Consider the following 21,916-nt stretch of genomic DNA (forward strand, 5'->3'; position numbering starts at 1 on the left):
TTGGCAATTCTATTACGAGAATGGCTACTCGCGCACTGGGAGTGGAGAGATGGCGGGAATAGCGTGTACCCACGTGGCAATGGGCTGGATTGGTGGAGTACTGTATTCTCGGGTGGCGCGGACCCGTTCTTGTTTAGAGGATCCGAGGGTAGGTTGGTATATGTAGGTCGGGGACCTACATATGTCGTGTGGTCTGGAATTCCCAGCTGAGTTTATAATCGGTTCGAATCGTCGTTGCTCCTCGGTTATGGAGACTCAACTCACTGTTCATCATCGTAGAATTAATAACTAGAACTTGAGAATGGTTGATGAAGGTGTTGGATATGAAGTTTCATGATCTCATTACGGATTGTGTCATCTTTGTATATGATTTTATGAAGTTTAAATTGTTGAAATAAAGAATTTTGTTAAAGAGCTTTTACGCAAAATAACTTTGATTATTGCTAAAACCATACCTTGAATCCCTGAGCCTGCATTCCTGAGTTATCAGTTCTTATTTCGGTTAAGTCTTGTTGAGTACTTTTGTACTCAGGGTTCGTTGACCCTTGTTGCAGGTGAGCCTCATGAGCAGATCTGTTTTGGATCGTGCTGCATGACTGTTGTACCTTGTGGTGACGATGAGAAGTAAATGTGTGGCCCTTGGGCAGGGCAGTTTCATTGTGTGTTTTGTATTATATTATAATGCCACTCCACTATTTCGTTTTGTAATAAACGTCGAACCTAGTTGCGAGGTTTGAAACTACTGTTTTGTAAATTATGTTATTGTAAGACTTCCGTTGTTTTTACTCTGGTGTAGATATTTGAATAAAAGTTGTAATACTGCAATGACTCTGTAACGTGATCCTGCTCGGAAATCGTGGATGATTCGGGGTTCCACGGGGACACCCGACAGTCTTCTTAAGTTACTAGGAACATATGCATAGTCGTCAGAGGTCGTTGGACAGTGACAGGTGCATGTGGGTCCTATAATTTAGGAGGTTCTGCCACAGAATGGTATCAGAGCGATTGTTACAAGGTTTTTGTTGTATTATTTTACAAAAACTTCAAAATAATTTGGGATGACTAAATTTAACTTGATCATTTGGTCCAAATTGCTTCTGACTTATCTTATTTCTTTCTCACCATTCCCTATTTGATTAAAAGGTTTTTGTGTGGTGGAGTAGTAATCATACTATGCCCTATATAAAAATAAATGTTGTTTATGTGCATTATAAACTTTGATGTTTTTGTTCGTAAGAACGATTCATGCATCATTATTAATTCACTCGTTACTTCCTTCACCTCTTAGTCTGGAGTTGAGTAGTGAGACTGGTTTGAGTAATGTAATCCATCATAGCTGCTCTTTAGACTTTGATCAAATGGTCTTACTTGGATTAAATTGGTTTCCTACAGTATGGCTCGTGCCAAGATGACGCCCCGTAAGTCCACTGGACCCAAAGGAGTTCCTCGTCACCAACTTGCCTCTAGAAACGATGGTGCTAGCAGTAGCAGTTCTAGGCCTGATCCCCAAGCAGAGATACAGAGGATTTCTGCAGAATTAGCACAAGCTACTAGAGATAGGGCTTTGGATGCTATACAGTTAGGAGAATTACATGATCAATTGAGGCGTCTCACCACCGCACACAGGAACTGCGAAAGCATGTTAGTTCGTACGGTGGAGGGACGAAATGAGGCTTGGCATAGGGAAGATGTAGCTAGAGCTAGAACTCATGAGCTAGAATTTTATGTAGAAGATTTAGAAGAACATAATACCTATCTACATGAGGAAGTGCATAGGCTTAGTAATCTACTAAACCCGAATCATGAGCCTCAAGCTGATGCCATGGACCCCGGTGTCATCCTTGCCGATGATAACGAATCGGAAGAGGAAGAAGAAGAAGATCCTGAAGAATTAGTAATGATCAATGAAAGTGATGATGAAGGCGGTAATAATTCCGGAATGGATACCGAGCCTGAAGTTTGAAGTAATCACGGAAAAGAGTAGAGTTGTATAATAGTTAGTTATAGTTAAGTTATGTATCTTGTTTTGGTACTTACAGGTTCTGGTGTTTATAGTAGTAAACCCTATGTAATGTGTCTGGAGTAAGCTTTTGTGCAATTTAATAAAGGCTTGTGAATAAAGTTTGGTTTGTTATGAGCAGATGCGTCGTACGCGGGGATCGCATATTCCTCGTACTTCACAAGATGATGATGATATCCCTAACCCGCCACCGATGCCGACCAATCTGGCTGATGCTATCGCTGCATTAGTCAATGTGACTGTGGAAAATTCTCGTTTGCTTCATGAGATGGCTCAAAGTAATCAGAATCAGATGCATGGAAACCGTGGCCGCAATCATAACAGGCATGAGGCTACCTATGTGGATTTCACGGATACAAAACCCCCGGTGTTCACCAAGGCAGATGAACCACTGGAGGCTGATGACTGGCTTAGGACCATGGAGCAGAAATTTGATCTTATTCACTGCACAGAGTTTCAGAAACCGGTGTTTGCTGCCCAGCAGCTTAGAGGTGCAGCTGGTGCTTGGTATGCAAATCTGATGGCCATGCAACCCGCAGGCATTCCGTTAACTTGGACAGAATTTCGCACTGCTTTCAGAGCCCATTATATCCCGGAAGGAGTGATGGCTATGAAGCTGGATGAATTCCTTGCTTTGAAGCAAGGAGATCAAACCGTAATGCAGTATGTGGAAAGATTTAATCATCTGTCGCAGTATGCATCTAAACATGTCAATACGGATGCTAAGAAAAAGAAATGGTTCATGAGAGGTCTGAATACCAAACTACAGACAATGATGACAGCCTGTACGAATATCACTTATCATGAGGCAGTAAATATTGCAATTGCTTCAGAGGCAAAGTATCGACAGCATAAGGAGCTCAAGAAGAAAAAGAATGTGCCGTCTGGACCTTTTGGTGGAAACCAAAAGAGGCAGAGAGTGATTTATCATCCCGTAAACCATTATCGTTCTCCTTATCGTCCGCCGCAGTTCCAAGCTGGGCAACAGTCAAATGTCCGTCCTGCTATAACCTATCCGAACTCACAGTCAACCAATGCTTCTGGTGGCAATGCTCCAACATCCCAGGGTCACAACTATCCATGTTACAATTGTGGAAGGACTGGTCATTTCTCTAGGGAATGTCCATATCCTAGGCAGGCTAATCAAAATTATCAGAAGGCCCCTGCCAATCAACAACAGGGTAAAGCACCAAACAAGAACCACAATCAGAATGCTCAGAAGGGCAAAGATGAGAGGAAGACAGGAAGGGTTTTCTATATTCAAGCCGGGGAAATTCCTGAAGGAGAGCCAGTGATGATGGGTATGTTTCCTGTCGCCAATCACCCTGCAGTTATACTTTTTGATTCTGGCGCATCGCATTCATTCATCAATAGAACATTTGTCATGAAGTATGAAATTTCAATTGGGGCAACAAAGGAAAGTTTCTTTATACAGTCGCCCGAGGGACGTCTGTGTACTAAGGAAATGGTATACCAGGTACCCGTAAACCTGGGTGGGCATATTTTTCCCACTACCATGATTATCCTTAAGGATCAGGATATAGATGTAATCTTGGGAATGAATTGGATGTATCAGCATAAGGCTGTTATAGATGTTTTGAATAGGACCTTAAGAGTAAGTTTGCCTGATAGTAATTCTCAACTTCTCATCCAACTTCCAACCCTAAGAAGATCAGTGGGCAAGATTTGTGCGACTGCTGTCAAAGAGATTAGAGATATTCCGGTAGTGTGTGAATTTCCGGATGTGTTTCCTGAAGATTTACCCGGTCTACCACCCGATAGGGACGTACAGTTCAATATAGAGTTACAACCTGGAACAGCTCCGATTTCTCGGAGAGCTTATAGGATGCCACCTAAGGAATTGGCCGAGTTAAAAACTCAGTTACAAGAATTGATTGAGAAAGGGTTTATCCAACCTAGTTCTTCACCTTGGGGATGTCCGGCAATTTTTGTGAAAAAGAAAGATGAGACCCTGAGGTTATGTGTTGACTATCGTCCGTTGAATGAAGTGACCATCAAAAATAAGTATCCATTACCTCGGATAGATTTGCTTTTTGATCAGTTGGCCGGAGCCAAAGTTTTCTCCAAGATAGATTTGAGATCAGGGTATCACCAAATTAAGATAAAGCCTGAAGATATTCCCAAAACGGCATTTACCACAAGATATGGGTTATATGAATACTTAGTAATGTCTTTTGGTTTGACAAATGCTCCAGCTCATTTCATGTATCTAATGAACTCAGTATTCATGCCGGAGCTAGACAAGTTTGTAGTAGTGTTTATTGATGACATTTTAGTATATTCAAAGAATAAGAAAGAACATGCGGAACATCTCAGAATTGTTCTGACCCGCTTGAGAGAACATCAACTATATGCCAAGTTCAGCAAGTGTGATTTTTGGCTTAAGGAAGTGCAATTTCTTGGACATGTCTTGTCAGCTGAAGGAGTTGCAGTTGATCCTGGCAAAGTGAGGGATGTGCTTGATTGGAAACCGCCAACCACAGTTCATCAAGTTCGGAGTTTTCTTGGATTGGCGGGGTATTACCGTCGGTTTATTCCGGATTTCTCAAAAATATCAAAACCTATAACTGAATTGTTGAAGAACCAAGTCAAGTTTGTCTGGTCATCAGATTGTGAAGAGGCTTTCCAGACTTTAAAAAGGCTGTTGACTACTGCACCAGTGTTAGCCCAACCTGACATCGAGAAGCCATTTGATGTTTATTGTGATGCTTCAGGTATTGGTATTGGATGTGTGTTGATGCAAGAAGGCCGAGTCATTGCCTATGCATCTAGGCAACTTAAGCAACATGAAGAACACTATCCTACTCATGATTTGGAGTTAGCAGCTGTGGTTCATGCTCTAAAGATTTGGCGACATTACCTGCTTGGTAATACGTGCCATATGTATACAGACCACAAGAGCTTAAAGTATATCTTCACTCAGTCAGAATTAAACATGCGACAAAGAAGATGGTTAGAACTGATTAAGGATTATGATTTGGAAGTACATTATCACCCGGGTAAAGCAAATGTGGTTGCAGATGCCCTTAGTCGCAAAAGTTATTGCAATTGTCTGACAGTGAGAACAATGGGTTTGAATTTATGCCAAGAAATGGAGAAGTTGAATGTAGAAGTAATTCAACAAGGAAGTTTGACCAACATAATTGTTGAAGCTACTATTCGAGATCAAGTTATTGCTGCTCAAAAGGAAAACAAGGGTATATCCCATATCAAGGAAAGAGTCAGGGATGGAAAAGCAGAATGTTTTAGTATAGATGATGAAGATGTGTTATGGTTCAAGGATCGCCTGGTGGTACCAAAAGTTCCTGAGTTGCGGCAGTCAATTCTAGATGAGGCACATGCTACTAGGTTATCTATCCATCCGGGAAGCAACAAGATGTACCATGATTTGAAGCAAAGATTCTGGTGGACTAAAATGAAAATAGAGATTGCTAGATACATAGCAAAGTGTGATACTTGTCAAAAGGTGAAAGCTATACATTTGAGGTCTGCTGGTGAATTACAACCATTACCTATTCCATCTTGGAAGTGGGAGGACATCAGTATGGATTTTATTGTTGGTCTACCCAAGACATCAAAGGGATTTGACTCAGTATGGGTTATTGTAGATCGACTCACTAAGTCAGCACATTTTCTTCTAGTCAAGACAATATATCCTATGATCCAATATGCCAAAATGTACTTAGCAAGAATCATGAGTCTCCATGGAATACCCAAGACTATTGTGTCAGATAGGGGTACACAGTTTGTCTCCAACTTTTGGAAACAATTGCATTCTTCGTTGGGTACTAAACTTCTGTATAGTACAGCTTATCATCCGCAGACTGATGGACAGACTGAAAGAGTTAATCAAGTGCTTGAAGATATGTTAAGGTGTTGTGTCCTTAACTATTCTAATAAGTGGGATGAATGCTTACCTTTGGCCGAGTTCTCATACAACAATAGTTATCAGGAAAGCATTAGAATGGCTCCATTTGAAGCACTCTATGGTCGTAGATGCAGAACATCATTGAGTTGGTCTGAGCCAGGGGAGAGAAGATTCTTTGGAGTTGACCTTGTGAAAGAAACAGAAGACAAGGTTAGACAAATACAGAGTAATTTGAAGATAGCTCAATCTCGACAAAAGAGTTATGAGGATAGAAGACGGAGACCATTGGTATTTAACAAAAGAGATTTTGTATATCTGAAAGTATCACCAATGAAGGGAGTTAACCGTTTTGGTGTTAAAGGAAAGTTGGCACCTCGATATATTGGACCATATCAAATTTTGGAGAGATATGGAAAAGTGGCATATCGCTTGAAATTACCTGAACATCTCACAGCTGTGCATGATGTGTTCCATGTTTCTCAATTGAAGAAGTGTCTCCGAGTGCCTGAACAGAATGTTGAAGTTGAAGGAGTGGAACTAGAACCAGATTTAACTTATTCCGAATATCCTATCCGAGTGTTAGATCAGAAAGACCGTGTTACTCGAAGACGGACAATCAAGTTCTATAAAATACAATGGAATCAACATTCAGAAGAGGAAGCTACTTGGGAATCAGAAAATTACTTGTTAGAAAAGTTTCCAGAGTTTCTAGCGTCAATATAGAATAGAGTAATGTTAGTTGAGTTCGGTTGTACAAGTTGTGTTTTGTATAGGGACCTCAGCTGTTTTATGGACAGATTTGGTATGTGTTCTCACGACACATTTCCTTTTCCATTACTTACTCTATGGCTTTAAATCTCGGGGCGAGATTTCTTTTAGGGGGAAGGATTGTAACACCCCGGGTGTTTAAAATACTAAAACTGTCATATCATCATATGCATTGCAAAGCATTTGGCATTTGGTGAAAACTTTAAGATGCATACACTAAAACAAGTTTATATTCATGTGGTGTGTGTTGAATTGTATTGTTTGGCTCAAGTTCAGAGTTTGTTTGGAGTTTGAATTTTTCGAGAAAACCCCGATTTTCAGCATTTAAATCCTACCCTGAAAATCCATTTCAAAATCTAAGCATATTTTGGGGTTGATCCCAAAAGCAAAAGTGTAGAGCTTGGCAAGTTAAGCAAAGTTTATTTTTGGAGTTTTTCAAGTTGTTTAGAAAAATTTTGAGTAATTCAAAAAGGCGTAATTCGTTAAATATCCCCTATTTGAATTTAAAAGATCATTTCAAAATCTAGACCGAATTAGAAGATGGTTATAAAAGCAAAGTTGTAGAACTTTTGATTTTGAACAACTTTTGTTTTTGGAGATTTTTGAGTTGTTATGAAAATTTGAGAGTAATTTGTGATTTTTGGCGGGTGGCAATTCTGTAATTTGGATGAACAGTGTCCACCGCCGAAGCTACATGGCCGGCGATCTTCGGTTTGCTTCCAGTCGCGCGCGTGGCCGTCTGGGCGTCGCGTTGGCGCGCTGAAGGCTTCGTCGTGGCTTCCTTGTGCTTCCTTGGCCGTCCTATAAAGCTCTGGAGCCGCCGCTGTTCTTCTTTCTTTGCCCTCTGTTTTTTTTTCCGTCGCCGCTGCTCCACTCCGGCGAGCCCGTGCCGTCGTTGTCATGCTCCACCGTCGCTGATAAGCTAGTCCCAGCTTCGCCTAAACCTTGCGCGTCCATCTGATCCACCAATTTGGCTTGTCTTCATCGGGAACTCGAGTTTCATCATCTTCTTCCTCGCGGCCGGCAACTCCTCCGCCGAGCGCGATTCGCCGTGGCCAGAGCTCCACGGTGCATCTTCGTCCCTGGTTTTGGCTGATTCTGTTTCATCTCGATACTGTGGTGCTTACTCCATAGTTGGTTGTTCATTTTGACCACTGCAGTCGCCGGTACACCATCGCCGACGACGTTTTGCTCCGCCGTGATCACCGTGATCGTCGTCACGCCTCTCCGTTGCTTCTCCGACCTCGCTCCTTGCTTCAACGCGTTCGGGGTGAGCTGCTGGTGCTTCCTGAGTCATCCGTTTAAGCTTTACAGGTCTCACATCGCCGGCGTAGTGCAGCAGCGCTGTCGTGGCCGCCATGGTCGACGTAGTGCTCGGTTCAGTCCGTAATTGGTCGCGTTAGTGCCATAAATCGATGCGCCTAGACTTGGTGATCATTTTGGTACGTTGGTCGTCGCCGGTGATCTCACCGTCGGCGAGAAATCGCCGGTCAGAGCCGTCGCTGCCGTGGTCAACGTCGGAGGTTGAAGATGACATGTGGGACCCGGGTGTCAGTGACTCAGCGTTCTAAGTGGATTTTCTATTTTTCAGAATTAAATGAATAGTGCTGTAATTTGTTATTTTTGTGTAGAATTATTTAGAGCTCCAAAAATTATGAAAATTTTTGTGTGAATTCTATATGATGTATATTATATAACAAAATTTTGAAATATTGATTTCCAGTATTTTTGGGGTATGATAAAAATTGCTCAATTAATTAATAAATGACTTTCCATGATTTTTCTAGGCTTATTTACTTGTCCAAAAATTATGAAATTTGTTTTTCCACTTAGTTATCATGTAATGAACATTTACTAAAATTTTGAGCTCAATTAGAATAAGTTGATTTATTTCATAATTTTGAATTAAATAATTAATTCATAAAAGCAAATAGTAACCTTTAATGATTTAGGTTTTGTTTGAAATTTTGGATTGAGTGATGACCTTGGGTCATTTGTTGATAATGATCCTTGGCAGTTGATGTACGTGTTACGAAAAAGATTTAGTTTGTTTGACTTGCAACTGTACCGCGAAGGGAAGTTGTATTCAAATTATTAATTTTTCATCCATCATCGAGCATCATGTTTCGTAATTCCGCATCATGTTAAACATGGCATTGTTATTACGTGTAGTGAACGAAGGTGAACACGCGGTAGTTAATCAAGTTGTTGAGGAGGTTAATCCTTCTGTTGAGGTCGGATCGAATACTTGTGAAACGACGCAGGAGCCGGACTTTTCCGTCAACGAAGGCAAGCCCCGGATGCATACAACCCTACCTTGTGTTTTACAAATTAATTTCGCTTTTGCTTTCCGTTACTGCATTAAGTGATTAGGAGTTAAGTAAGAGCCTAATTGGTGCATTACCAACCTTGTTATTCCATATTTACCATATTACCAGTTTTAAATTCGTATATGCCTAGTTTTGCTTAGCTATGCGTAGAACGATGAAAGTCGGGTGATTACCTGCCACCTGCAAGTTTTAAATGGAACATCGGTTAATTATGTTAGCATGTGATATGGGAATGTGGAGTAATAAATCTAGACCGGGCGGACTCGGTGTGTGTGAGCCACAAGACATGGAGGTCTTGTGAGCGGGTTCTTTCCGCCTGTGTCGATTAAGGCGCGTCCGTTGTTGAATTGCATGAGGTGAGACTTTGTAGTACTAACCACATACTCCGGTAAGCCTTAACTTGGCAATTCTATTACGAGAATGGCTACTCGCGCACTAGGAGTGGAGAGATGGCGGGAATAGCGTGTACCCACGTGGCAATGGGCTGGATTGGTGGAGTACTGTATTCTCGGGTGGCGCGGACCCGTTCTTGTTTAGAGGATCCGAGGGTAGGTTGGTATATGTAGGTCGGGGACCTACATATGTCGTGTGGTCTGAAATTCCCAGCTGGGTTTATAATCGGTTCGAATCGTCGTTGCTCCTCGGTTATGGAGACTCAACTCACTGTTCATCATCGTAGAATTAATAACTAGAACTTGAGAATGGTTGATGAAGGTGTTGGATATGAAGTTTCATGATCTCATTACGGATTGTGTCATCTTTGTATATGATTTTATGAAGTTTAAATTGTTGAAATAAAGAATTTTGTTAAAGAGCTTTTACGCAAAATAACTTTGATTATTGCTAAAACCATACCTTGAATCCCTGAGCCTGCATTCCTGAGTTATCAGTTCTTATTTCGGTTAAGTCTTATTGAGTACTTTTGTACTCAGGGTTCGTTGACCCTTGTTGCAGGTGAGCCTCATGAGCAGATCTGTTTTGGATCGTGCTGCATGACTGTTGTACCTTGTGGTGACGATGAGAAGTAAATGTGTGGCCCTTGGGCAGGGCAGTTTCATTGTGTGTTTTGTATTATATTATAATGCCACTCCACTATTTCGTTTTGTAATAAACGTCGAACCTAGTTGCGAGGTTTGAAACTACTGTTTTGTAAATTATGTTATTGTAAGACTTCCGCTGTTTTTACTCTGGTGTAGATATTTGAATAAAAGTTGTAATACTGCAATGACTCTGTAACGTGATCCTGCTCGGAAATCGTGGATGATTCGGGGTTCCACGGGGACACCCGACAGTCTTCTTAAGTTACTAGGAACATATGCATAGTCGTCAGAGGTCGTTGGACAGTGACAGGTGCATGTGGGTCCTATAATTTAGGAGGTTCTGCCACACTTGTTAACCTTGTGTTCGCAACACTCTTCTCTAGTTATTTAGCACTAATCACACCTAGGTCTTGTGGTAATTTCCTTGAACCATTTGAGCACTTTGGTGGCTAGGAGCTTCTCTCAAGTGTTTAACAATTGCCTTAAGTCTTAAGAAACTCTAGTAACCCCAAATGGACCAGAAGATGGGGGTATAAATTGGTTTAATCACCAAAACTAGCCATTACAACTCGTTTGACAGAAAATAGCGGTTGGAGATTCAATTCCAGCAATCCTCCTAGGCGTCGCGCTGTGGCTAGTCATCCTGGCACCATAACTCACACAAAGAACCTTCAAAACAGAATCTCTATTGCCTGCTCTCTCTCTCTCAATATTCTCAGATATAAAAATAGTGTCCGGGGACCCAATTTCGGTAAACCTTCAGGCGGAGAGTGGCGACATTCGGGGCCAATGGGGAGCGTCGAGAAAAGAAAGTGTCGCCAACACTGATAGGGAGTATTGACGATCCACGTATCATTGCAAAAAAAAAAAAAAAAAAAGAAGAAGATTGGGAAGTGAGTTTATCAAACCGATAGAGATGCTCTTACATAGAATTTATGCCAGCTGATGCGGTTGGCTGGTAGGGTGCATGGCTCATGGAGGAAGGACAATTACAATCAATCGAACATACAAAACTATTGCAAAATATATTTAAACAAAAAAAATGTCAGGATGCGTGGGTCACGGTGCTAGCAGTCCCGTACTTTATAGTTAAACTCATAATAAACACAAACATAAATCCTTAGAGGACCTAGGATACACCGACGAAGGACAGGTCACCTCACGCCTATACACGGCCTACACTTGGCACACATCTATTTGCAATTGTTTCATGTGCATCTAGATCTAATAAACGCTCCATGGACAAATTCTCTTCTGCGTTCCTACTTCCTAACCTGATTATCAGACGTGTTAAGTTCCCTTTGGATATATAACCGATTAGTTACTAGCTCAACTGACTGAAGGTGACTGAAGGGCAACTTTTTTTTTTTTGATCTATTCAGTAGGGAAAGCCCCTACCTGATATTTTTTTTGGATTTCAATTAAAAGAAAGAAAGTTCTGTACACAAGAGCAACAAAAGAAGAAACAACTGATTAGAAAGCTTGTAGTGTGCCATCAATTTGGAAGATTACCAGGCTAATCCCTGCCGTTCACAGCTAAGACGATAGTAACAACACATCCTCATCACCTAAACAGATTTTATCTTTTCAGTCTTGGCCCACTGAATGCCTTAATTGACATGAAATCGTCAATCCTGCACGTCGTCATGTCATTTTCGAAGCTGGCTGGCAGCGATACATATGTAATAACCACCTGTATCTATCCATCGTCTGACGACCTGAATGAATCCAAGAGAAGAAAGGAAGCAGGCGGCTAATTGAGCTTTGCTGACAGCGTTGATGGCCAGTGAGAGTGTGACACTACGAGAGTGACCGATTGACCACTCATTAGCCTGTTGCTGTGTTGCTAATGGCAAATTGAATTACTGACGTGATGCTATAGCTTTCAGCTATTACAGGCAGCGATGAACCGCCCTTTCCCTCTTCGGCTACTCGTGGAGGGTACCAGCCCGCATACCGTACATGCGTCGCTTCATATATTTTGACGCCATTATTATTTAGGGCCTCTTTTCTGTTCAATGCACCTAATAGATACAAGTATTAGCAAAGATTCCGTTTTTTTTTCCGAAAAACAGGTGAAGAGTCCATTTGGATCCTGAGCTAATAGATTAGTTAGTGTCTTACCATCACCTAGCTCAGCTAAAAAATTAGTTGTTAGTTAATTAGCTGGTTTATTCTAGCTAACACATCGCAAAAAAAAACACATACGACTAGTATATAGTTAGCTATGTTGATGATCTAAACAGGGCTTTGCTAATATTAGAGCTTGTCCGATTAATCCTCAAACCCCTTGGATTGGAGGGGATTGAAAAAGATCAAATTGTCTGCAAGTCAAAATCCTCCTTCAATATCCTCCAATCCTTTTAATCCCTTCGATCGGTTTGAAGATTATTAACCGAATAAGGTCTCATAGTGTTTCATGTCTAGACTAGATATACAACCGTGTTTCTCCCATGAGCTTGCACATAAAGTGATAGGAAATGAAAAGGCTATGGATGTGTTTTTTCCTACTGGAGTTCCATTTCTCCTGATACCACACCAATTCTTGGCGAAGTAGCTATCCTACCTTTAAGGAGGTTAGAGCCTGTTGGGTACTTCTTGCTTTGTTCTGGCTCCTAAGAGGTACCGTTGAGAAGTGTAGACCAATATACGGGGAGAATAGCTCCGACTCTGTTTGAAAAGAACCGAGAAATTAACTAGGGGTTATTTAGTCTGTGGAATGAAGTGGCCTTTATCATCTCACTCTCTAGTTTTTTTTGTTTGGTTTGTGTAATAGAATGAGTTGACCAATCACCATCTTATTCTTCATAAGCTAATAATTAGTACTAGTACGAGAAATATGATCATTTCACTAGATTTAAGAATGCACACATGATGCATCACTCTTTCGAGGCCTTAGCCCCCAAACATCGGATTGTCACGCGGGTGAGTTAGGGTATTTATCGGGGAACACTCTGCAAAGATACAATTTATTTAAACCCATATTCTATCATATGAATGAAACATAGTTCGAAAAAGAGGAATAAAATAGTTTACTTAAGACTTATTTATTTTTATTATTGAATTTCCATTCTCAACAGAGAACTCAAGATGATCAATCCTGAAATGAGAAGGATCGACTCTTTCCCAACAAATAAACTATCAACCTCAAAAAAAGTGGAATTAATTTAATGAATTAATATATTTTTCTGTAACAAAAACAATTAACTATTAAACAAATAAGCTACGCCAATGAAAAGATTTGTCGTTTTTGGGTAGTTATAAAATTCTCATACTTCTTCGACTCGAATAACAAAAGAAAGAATTTTTTTTGTTTTTGTAAAGTAAAATTAAGGTATTTGCTTTTACTTATAGCATTCTTTCTTTTACCTAAAAGAAAGAAATAACTCAAAATAAAAAATAAGAAAAGTACGATTTTTTCGAATCCATTCTAACCAACACGGGACGAATAATGGAGCGAAGTCATGTAAGCGAGACGCTAACGGTACATTTGTTATTGAATTGATCTGTGTGTCTTACAATCCCCAACCTCGGAGGCTATTTATACACGCCCGAGGGCTTCTTGCTGACAGTAATACCCCTGCAACTACTACATATTCGGGGGTATATTCCTGCCTGTCCTGGACTTGTTCGGCCTTCTGGAGATGTCGCCCATCTTGGAAAACGACAGCCCTCAAGTCGCTACCTGGTCCCGCACCATGCCGCTACCCTGCCAATTGAGCGGGCCCTGACAGACAGGTGTTGTCGGCGTCCTGTCTCCCGACGAACTACCCTTCCAGCGAAACCTGCAAGATCAGCCATTCGGACAAACGTTAACCATCCGCCCGGGCGAATGGTCCAGGCCATTTTGTCGCCTTCGGCAGCTCTTCGCAAGGCTGTTCCCTCTGAGCCGAAACAACTATCCGCCAGGCCGAAAGCGCGTGCAGGGCTTGGCACGCAGCGGCACCGGCACCGGCTTCTGTAACACCTTCGGTGTTACACCGTAAATCATTTACTAAAACATGTGATGAGCATCATGTTTATGTGTTAAGGCAAGTGATAAAGTGTGTAGATCAATTTCTGTAACTCGAAACGATCAACTAAAATACGGAGCGAAAGTTGATTCGATAGTCATGTTATATCACTTAGGGTTTAAAACCATTTTTATTAAGCAAAAATGCTATAGAACATGCGTGTGATACTTAAATAAAGTTTGAAGTACAAACTTTGTAGATGACAGTGAAATACTTGCAGTCGAAAAATGATATTACTAGCTAATATTTCTACTAGCTTAGAAATCGCAAATGGAAATCAAATTCAGCTCTAAAACTTAGAAATTTTCAAGTCTGCCGACTACTAGACAATGCTATGTTTAGCAATTTTTTGTGGGAGATTGGGATAAGGAGTAGGGTAGTATTATGGCTTGATTTAGTAGCCTAATATACCCTCAAAGGTATAGCAAAGGTGGTTTGGGGATTGGATCAACAGTTTAGACGTCTCGAACGCTTTAAAATCCGTGCATAATATGAACTCGAACCATCTTCTTATGTTGGGCGCACTCACCAGGCCGTCCTGCCCCGACATCATGGCGCCGGTGCACCGGGCGCGCGCGCACGCGCGCACATGGCCACGCTGGCCGGCTGCTGCCACGCGTAGCCTGGCCGTGGTGGGCACGCCGCTAGCCGCCAACCGCGGGCTGCCGCGCCCGCCGCTCACCTGCACCTGGTCGTCCTGCCGCCGTGTCGCGCTGCTGCTGCTGCCGTCGCGCCACCTGGGCTTGGCCGAGGCCAGCCACAGCGAGCCGCTGGCCCTGCGCCCTACTGCTTCGCCTCGCACTGCCGTTTGGGTGCCGCCACGGCAACGATGCACTGTCATTGCGTCCGCACTGCCAGCACTACTCACGTCGCAACGCTGCTGCTGCCGTCTCATCGTCATCGCGTTCGCACTGATCCGCTACACCTCTGTGCTTTTGCCAGCCCTGTGAGTGTCACATCTGCCACACGCACGTGGGCGAGCCGCCGTCATCACGCCATTTATGGCACTACGGCGCGCGGGCCACGCCGGTCGGACACGTGCACGCGTTGTTCGTAGCGTCAGCGCATGGGCCTCCCATGCTCGCCACTCATGTTCCGCCAAGGCATGGACGAGCCGAGCCCACCTATCGTGTCGTCTCTCTCTTTCCCTCTTTCTCCCTCTGTTTTCCACCGCCGTCGCGCCGTGTCACGGTGAAGCCAGAGAGCGAGCACCTCTCATCAATTCCTCGTGCTCGCGTCTCCGCCTTCACGCCCCCTCTCCAGCCGACCCTACCCCACCTTGACTCGCGTCACGCCGAGCTCCAATTTTGGAGCTTTGTCCGCCGCCGTGCGTTAAGGCCCGTCGCCGCCCATGTCGTGGTCAGTCTGCACCACTTCATCCCGCGCCAATTCCTCTACACCACTAGCTAGCCTTGGCTCCCTCTTCGTCATGCACACACTAGTCGCAACTCTAGTGCTGCCTCCTCGCCGCTGATGTGGCCATGCCTTTGCGGTCCACCGTTCACCTCATAGCACGCATGTGGCCAGCCTCGCTCGGGTCGTCTCTGACCGTGCCGGTTTCTCGATAAGGTCACTGGTGAGTGGTCATTGCTCACCCGCTACCCCTACTGGCTTGTTGTTGTGGCTCGCCTGAACGCCATCGCCATTGCCGTAGGGTGCCGTCGTCGTGGAGAGGTCCCTCTACGGTGTCCCAGCTCGTGCAACCATCGCCCATCGTCTCGTGTCGAACCTTAGATGAGCGTCGGCCTCATAGATAGGTCAGCGGGGGTCCCGTGTGGCCAGCATAAGCACTAGTGCCACCGCTCACCGCGCCAGAGCGTGCGGGGATGGACGAGGACCTTGCTGTTGAAAAGAGGAGAAAGATCCGAGGGTTCCATTGTAAAGTCGCTGTCAATAGAAATAGTAACGTGGACTATGGGTTGTTTTGCTCATATTCCATGGGCGCTTTTGCAAGAGTGCCGGCGTGCGAGGGCTTCCTCGCCGTAGGCCGCCTCGGCGTGTGGGTCGTGCCTTGCCTATGGGCCGCCGCGCGCTCGCGCGCGCGCGTTACGCCGCGTGGGCCGTGTTGGGCCGAATTGAGTTTATCTTTTTCGTGGAGAATAGAAATATCTTTTCATTTTAATTCTGAGTTGAATTTTGGTAAATCATATAAAATCGTGTAGGTATCCAAAAATTATAAAACTAATTTTGTTAGTTCCTAAAAGTATGCTCTATCTGTTGGTGTATTTAGTTCATATATATATATATATATATATATATATATATATATATATATTTGTTGATACCAGGAACTATTAAATCATTTGAAAGTGCTTAATATTATTACGTTAAATATTTTAGGAATTTTTGTGGCAATATGGTGATAGCTATAGCTTTGAAAATTTTACAGTAGCTTCATGGTATTATTATGTGCTCACTGTAATCTTTGTAGATTTAGAATAGACTTAACATAAGAGTAGTTAAATGCTCTTTGTTTCAAATATACATTAAATCATTAGTAGAAATAAAGATATATCCTTCATTTGTAAAGCTAAGTGTTTGTTAGTTGAATCCAACACTTTACTTGATGAAAATGATAGTTATCTTAGTATCTTAGTCTTTAGAGCTAGCTTAATAGTTTACCATGTGTATTCTTAATTTAGGAGCCGATGTTGTTAAAATACTAATTGTTGCATCATCATCGCATGCATGTAGAGAACGAGTTGGCGGAGATCATGACCATCAAAGACCATAAGTTCGAGGAGGTGATTGAGGAGTATGAGGAGGAGATCCTCATGTAGGAGGAGGTCTCGGAGCCGCCACTGACTGACTGAGTTGACACCGCGTCTGCCCAAGGCAAGCCCTGGTGCATAACCCTTATTTTGAATGATCACTGGATATATATATGTCATGTGCATTTACGTTATAGGATTTATATTGAAACTACATGCATAGATATACCTACCCAGGAGTCCTACTAGCATAGGTCGAGTAGCTGCTATGCTTAGGCTATCGGTAGCGTGAGTAACCTGCCATTACTCACAATAGGTGATTATTATTATCACTCTCATGATAAAATGGTGAAAGAAAATGGAGACCAGACAGGGATATGGTATGGGTATTGGTGGGTGTAAGAGGTTATGTCCCGCGGCCAACGGGGTATAGCTTGGTTACACTATTTTTCATGTCCGTGTCGGTTAAGGACCGGCCGTTGCATTGGATTCTAGTCAGGTCATAGACTTATTATCCTAAGCACAAACTTGTTTATAGGAGCAGGAAAGGCTCGTTGCTCTCTTGTCGTGGGTTCCGGCTCTTTTCGGACCGACTGATTGGAGGCAGGGATGGTGGAGGTCTAAGCACCACACTGAGTACGAAACTCAGGAGTGGGGGCTTAGAGTCCAAGTTTAGACGAGGACCTGGACCCCTTGATAGGAGAGTGGTGGGTTGGTCATGTTTGTGCCTAGAGTACAAGCGGGGCGTGTGTTTTGTGGTACCCAACTAGGCTACATTTATTCGCAAATCATCGTGCAATATGGTACGACTTGTCTACGATCTAGCACCGTAGTAAGAACTGAAAGATGAAAGACGGTGAAATAGATCTGATTGCTCAACTCTTGCTTGAAAGTAGAACATATGCTTACATAGAATGGCTAGATAAATGAACTAATCATGACTGCTAATAAGAACATCCATAAGGTTTCACTACTAGTAAGGCTTTTCGCAAAAAGGAAACCCAGCAAACCATAAAGCTTATCATATCATTTGGAGTCGGGAAGTTATTCCCATTAGTCGGGTAAGTCTTGCGAGTACATTGTATACTCAGGGTTTATTTACCTCTATTGCTGGTGCAGCTTGAGGAGTAGCTATTGAGTGGATGATTCTTCCGGTGGGCATAGACGGATCCTTGTATCTTATCGTTAGAAGTTTATTTCAATTCCGTTGTTTAAATTCCGCATTCTGAACTTTGTTTTATAATAATTTATTTCTGAGAACTCTTGATGTATGAAATGGGCTAAGTATTGTAAACTCGTTCTCATTATTGGATTCTAGAAGGAAAATGTGGATTGTTCGAGTTCTTTCTTAGGGTGTGCTCTACAGACCCGTCTAATGTAGCTTGCTTTTAGGGTGTTTAGTGTCTAGTGGAAGACAAGCGCCTCCAAAGGTGTATTATTTTGGAAGGTTCTGCCATAGCTTCTCTCAAACCACTATTCGCCATTACGAAATGATGCCCCGCTCGTCTATCCCTCTTGGACAAGAGTAGAGGATAGACCCCACAACCGAGTCGCGATGACATTTCGCCATGGCGAAATGATGATGGCCCTTGGCGATCAGAGGGCGGCTGGACCATCAAAAACACGTGTGCTGCTTTCTGGGGCCTCCCTCCGCTTTCCGCATGCGCTCCTCCGCTTGCCGCACCCGCATGCCACGCGGGACTGCTTGTTCACTTGTTGCCATCGCCCTCCGCTTCCCACACCCGCTGTCGAGTAGCGGTCCCATCACTCCGCACCCCCACGTGCATGCACGGCGCCCAAGCAGCTACAGTAGGCAATTGTGCCAGGTGAGTCATTTTTCAACATTTGCAACATCTCGAACTACTTTTGAAATATCCAAATGAAACACTTGCAACATTTGTACAAAGCAGCTAAAATACTTGCAACAACCGTCTGAAACATTTGCAAAAACATACGAAAACTCTTGAAAACCATTGCAAACATATTCAACATCCAGATAAAATAGTTGCAACATACGTGTGAAACATATATAGCATCCAGATGAAACACTTGCAATGAACGTCTGAAAAAACAGATGAAACATTTGGAACATACACTTGAAACAGACGTGTATAGCCATTGCAACATGTACAACATCACGATCTACTTTTGCAACATTAAGATGAAACACTTACAACATCCAGATAAAACATATGAAACACTTGAAACGCAAGCTTGCAACATGCACTGAGCAATGTCACCTTGCTACTTGGACGAGGTACCGAGCAGCGTGGGCACACCGGCGAAGGAAGAGCACCGCGATGGCTAGGAGCTTCCACACGCCGAGGTCGAGGTCCCCGCCAAGGAGGTTCGCTTTGATGCGCATATGGAGGAGGTTGTCGTTGTCGTCCCCCGCACCGCCAAAGACGTCCGACTCGTCGACCACGCCGGCGTCAGCGAGGTTCTAGAGAAGGAGTGGGCGCGGCGTGGCGAGGTTTTGGAGGAGGAGTGGGCGTGGCGTGGCGGCAGATGCGGCGCGGAGAGGGATGGGGCCGCCGCCGGGCGGAGTGGGGCGGGCGCCCGATGCGTTGAAGCCGTGACGAGCGAAGCGAGTGGGGATTTTCGTCGATGGGGTTATGTCGCTAGGTAGAAATTTTTTTTAGGGGAAGTAGGTAGAGACGAAGAGAGGATAGAGGAAAGCAGGTTGATTGCTGTTGGGCCCGATTCTCTACGTAGGAACGGGGCGTGTCCGGATGCACACGACTGGATGGAAGCCCTAATCATAGCATTAGCGTTAAAAAAATAGTTTAGTGGGCCCTGCCGTCTTGTTCGTCCAAGGGCCAAGTTGTCTAGCTCGGCCAAACAAACGATAAGGATTAGCTGTTACGTTTGATTTTGGACTCGGCCGGCTGTGTCGCAAGAATCTGGTGAGAATAGACGAAACACACCGTCAACATGCAGGGTATGCCAGTACCACCCGGTGGAAGTTGCATGCTTGATTGGCCAATTAGTCAGCAAATTCAGATTTGCTCACAGGAAATTGAAGTCAGAGAGCGCAAGCCGGTTGCTTTAGCGCCATTAAATTTGCATGCCGAACATGCAGTAGCACGGCGTGGCTGACGGACTCCTAGCGTGGAGAGGCCAAATGGTACGGCCGATGGTGGTTACTGCTGATAAATTGACTGATGCTGTTTTATTTTGAGAAAAAAAACAGTGTATCATGACTCATAAGTTCCAACGAACAGAGCGTAGCTCTACACACATACTGTCGTGAGGATACGGGATAAATACACGTATATCTCCTGACGCGGCAGGCTCGGAGTGGTGTGGTGCGTACTGTGTACAGCTACACCGTATATGTACGTATGTATGTAGTATTATAGTACAAGTACATAGGTAAACCTGGGACTGGGATGGTGAACAACAGCAGGAAGAGGTAAGTACGGAAGCGTAGGAGAATGTGCTGGCCGGGGCATGCACCGATGCACGTGGCGCCAAAGCGGCCAAAAATATCTACTGTACTCTTTAATTAATTGTAATTCCATCCCATTTGCCTTTGTTCGATCTCCGCTCTCTTTCGTGTGTGTGACAACGAGGTAGGACTTAGGAGGCCAAGCCAAGCCCCAGTAGTTTTTTTATGGCTTCGGCTCTTGGAGCAATCTTGGAGAGACATTCTAAATTTTATACTCCATATCTTTATTTAGCTATTTACTTCTTAAAAATTCTCCACTCATAATCCAACGTATTTGAGCATACTAGCTATATCTCCAGGAGGAAAGAAATGAAATTTGGAGCAATGCAAACATGACACTAACTGTCAGCCTCACATGCCAAGATAGCAAGGCAGGTCAGCTAGCCAAATTTAGCTCCTGAGGCTCACGAGATAGCATGTCGAATAGAATAGCAATCGCGGAGGCCAGTTTTCTAAAGTTTTAGCTAAAAATAGTAATGGCAAGTTAGCTCTTAGACATGCTCTTAAACATATGGAACTACAGTATTAAGAAGTGTTGAACTGTAGATCAACGTGAGAAACACGGGAGGAGAATAGCTCTAACTCCATTTAGAAAGAACCGAGAAACCGGAGGAGTCATGGAAAGCCACAATTTAAGAACTCCGACGACTCTGTAAAAGCTAGCACGGAAGGTAGCCAGTGCCGGCCAGAGATTGGCCCAATAAACCCTTGGTATTTATTTACGATTAGAGCATCTCTAAGAGATTATTTTTTAGACCTACCAAAATCTCTATTTTTATTGATTATGAAGTATATAAAAAGACTCATCAACTTAGATAGCGCTGTTGTTCGTTTCGGTAAAATTTGGCTTATGCTGATGCTTTGATTTGTTGTGAGAAAAAAACAATGTTCGTTCACTGAAAAATACTGCTGAAGTAGTGCTGCAGGACACGTCCAACGTTTGGTTGGGAGACATGGTGGGATAGGATGGATCCAACCCTTTTGAGGGATAGGACGGTTCTAGCTATCGGGTTTGCTTGAGGAGATGGAATGGTCCTTGTTTTTTTTGTTTGGCAGGAGGAGTGGGAGAAGAAAAGCACCGTTTAGCTCCCTGTTAGACAGCGTTAAAATGGGCCCGGCGTGTCAGCCTCTTTACTTCTTCTTCCTCTTCCACGAGCAGCACTAGAATGGAGCGGACCGGGGAGATCGGCATCGGGGCTGACTGGCCAAGGGACGGAGGGTCCAGTGTCTGGGCGGGCCAACCGCGGGGCAAGAAGGCCCAGCCTCGCCGCTCCGGAGACCCCACCATGGCTGTTGCGTCCCTGTGCTGTGCTCTGAAGGCACCACCATGGCCGCATCGTCTGAAGATCGCGCCCCTCGCAGGAGATGGAGCCCTCACCGCCGCACAACCTGCAGAGAAGCGGTGCAGTCCACCCGATTTGGCACGCCACTCATCATCGATCCGAATTGCTGACTAGTAGCAGGCCGCCGAGTCCGTCTCCGCTCGCCTTGGCCGCCGACAGCCTTGATCTGGCCCAACTGCGAAGCTCTGCCCGCTGTGGCCACCATCGCCAAACTGCAAGGCTCCGCCATCATCGCCCAACGGAAGAATACATCGTGATGCGGGGACGAGTTGGTCCATGCTTTTTTAGAGGCAAGGCCCCGTCCGTTCGGCTTACCTTAAATATTCGATTTGTTGACTTTTTTTCGTGCAG

This window comes from Miscanthus floridulus, chromosome 18 (genome assembly GCF_019320115.1).
Source record: "Miscanthus floridulus cultivar M001 chromosome 18, ASM1932011v1, whole genome shotgun sequence".
Taxonomy (NCBI): Eukaryota; Viridiplantae; Streptophyta; class Magnoliopsida; order Poales; family Poaceae; genus Miscanthus; species Miscanthus floridulus.